Source organism: Adiantum capillus-veneris, chromosome 29, assembly GCF_014529385.1.
Source record: "Adiantum capillus-veneris isolate H3 chromosome 29, ASM1452938v2, whole genome shotgun sequence".
In the NCBI taxonomy this organism is placed as follows: domain Eukaryota; kingdom Viridiplantae; phylum Streptophyta; class Polypodiopsida; order Polypodiales; family Pteridaceae; genus Adiantum; species Adiantum capillus-veneris.
In genome coordinates, this window is record NC_140959.1 from 92494532 (window position 1) to 92497389 (window position 2858).

The 2858-nt window shown below is 40.1% G+C and overlaps 1 pseudogene; it reads right to left on the minus strand.

Moving 5' to 3' along the window:
• Positions 1-631: 631 nt before the first annotated feature.
• LOC147419593 (uncharacterized) lies at positions 632-1147 on the minus strand (annotated as a pseudogene).
• Positions 1148-2858: the final 1711 nt, after the last annotated feature.

Consider the following 2858-nt stretch of genomic DNA (forward strand, 5'->3'; position numbering starts at 1 on the left):
AAAGGACTGTTGCATGACCATGTCATTGGGAGGATCATTGGGCCCTTCAAGTATGGAGCCAAGGTCCTCTTCTATATTCTCCATACCTAGCCGTGTCATCGATTAGGAGAATATGGCACAAATGAGGAAAGAAGTCTCTTACTCCTAGTCGCATGACATACAGGTGCTTGCACATGCTTGCCTAATCTGCACAATCACAATAATAGGATTGCAAGCTGACATGATACCATATCTCATGGAATGACATACTCAACACCTTGAAAAGGACGGCCGCTTCCTCAATCACTTCAACGGTTGATGGGTCACTTACATATCTAGAAAGCATTTGTTCTCCATCTGACAAGCATTTCTTTTGCCCCTTGTCATTCCCATACATGTTGTGTTTACCTGAGTCAACTACAAAAGGAAAGGTAGTATAAAGACTTAGTTACCGAGTCTGTAAACCTAAGGAAGGACATAAACCAAAGACACAGTTACCTAGAATGCATGATAAAGATACAATTACTCAAAGTGTAAACCCAAGCAAGGAACTAAACCAAGGACACATTTACTCAAAATGTAAACCTAGGCAAGGACGTAAACCAAAGATACAATTACTCAAAATGCAGTATAAAGACACAATTACTCAAAATCAAAACCTAGGCAAGTTTAAAAAAAGGACACAATTGCTCAGAATGCAGTATAAAGACACTATTACTCCAAATGAAAAGCCAGGCAATGGAAAAAGGTAAACCGTGGCATACAAAAAACAAAGGGACATTACCAATCTCCTATTTTTGTCTGAAGAACTCCACAACAGTAACACCCATCCACATCCCTGTGATTGAATCGCCAATAAGGGCATGCAACAAGTCCAGGGTTGATCGATTGATCCGTGCATCCAACAAGGTGTACTTTATGTACTGCCAAAGTCTCTCCACCAAGTTCGTGGTGTCAACATGCCCATGAGGGAAGAGCCACCAAACTTTGGCCACAATAATCGACACCGAGTGCATGTCTTTGCAGTCCATCCATTGCTAATGTATCTTAGAATGTTATTATGCTCTGAGAATTCTCGAAGGAGTTCTCTGTACTTTGAGTCGAGGAACTCTTCCTCCGTCGGGCATTGCATCATATTCTACATTGCACCATACACATGGTCACACATTTCTTTGGGGACCTGCAAGAAGTGGAAGTAAATTCTCCACCCAAGCCTTCTTTGTGAGGAACCAACATACTAGCACAATGCATGCAACTTGGGTGATACTATCATTTTCATCCACTTCCCAACAAAATGGATCGGTATCAACCACTTTCTTGATGGCTTGTAGTGAAGTGATCCACTCATCAATCAGCAACGCCTTTGGGCGGATGTTGTTCATTCTTTGGAAGACTAGTTTCAAAGTAACCTTCAAGGTGACTTTTTCTTGGCTAGTTCCTACATCACGTGTGCATAACATGAACCACACAAGTAAGTCAACACCATGCTGATTTGGTACCACTGATGCATATAAGGGCATGCAAAATACATTTGTCTTGAAGTTCGAGTCTATTTCCTAGGAACTATTGCTTGAGAAACATATACACATGCAAAGCATCCAATCGTCTTGGATAACTAGAATGAAGGGTCGGTCTATCTCCTCAAGTGCATCGGGATTGTAGGGCTGACAATGTAGCACCTTGTTCTGCTCTATCAACTTAAGAGCCTCCTTGTACATTGATGACCAGTCGTCACTTCCAAGTCTTCCTACAATAATACATAATTTATTTTACATAGGGGATTTGATTTTTTATGGAGTTTTATTTATGGAAGGGTTTTTTTAATTTTCAAAAATCACAGAACTATAGAAAGTGATGATGTAACCCTTTAAACAAAGCCTCTCTATGTCCTCCAAACAAAAACCAAACCCAAAATTCTTTGGTTCCTCGAATAGCTGTATTTAATATATACCTCACATTTGTGAGTACTGCAAAAAAAAGTGTTTCCTCTTTATTTCGACCACTTTTCATATCAACAAGAACACAACTGTTGCATAAAGCGTGGAGCCAACTCAACCGTGTTTAATGGATTCTAGTTTTCTCTTAAACTTGTGTTTATAGGATTAAGAGCCATAAATGTGCTGACAAGATTCTAGTCCTCATATCTTGTGCAAATCCAAGGCATGACACAACTGTTAGCCTTTTTAAATTTGGTTTTGTTGGGAGAAACCTCTAGGTGACCTTAATAGCGGCTATGATGAAAATGTAATGGGATTTAAATACACAATCTCCTCCCCCACCACCTCTCTCTCTCTCTCTCTCTCTCTCTCTCTCTCTCTCTCTCTCTCTCTCTCTATTTCACACACACACACACACACACACACATATTTATTCCCTCTCTTTTACACCTAATATGCAAGGGAGTTGGAACACAGATGAAGTTGGTAAGAGCTTTGTTCTTCATTCGTACCCGCTTGTATTCTTTGCATCTGTAAGGCAGTCTCTTAAAACTGTACGTGCAGTGTGCCAACAAAAGTATTAAAATGCATCTTCTCCCTGTGCAGGAGTAACATGCAATTATAGTTGATCGTTTTCTTCGTAATCGTTTTCCTGTAGACTAATCACACGCATTAACATTTCCTTTTCAATGTTATTTTCTTGCAACATTATTTTAATGCTAGGCTTGTTCACGTAATGGTTGATTATTCCATAGCTAATGTCAATTGCACCATTTGGACTGCTTCCTCTGTTTTCAGCTGCACTATTTGGGTTGCTTCAACTATTTTTCAGCTTTGGAGGTGACATTTGTAGAGGTAGCTCCTTTACCTTCTCCTATTATGTTTGATTCGCGTGCGTGCATGCGTGCGCACATGTGTGTGTGTGTGTGTGTGTGTGTGTGT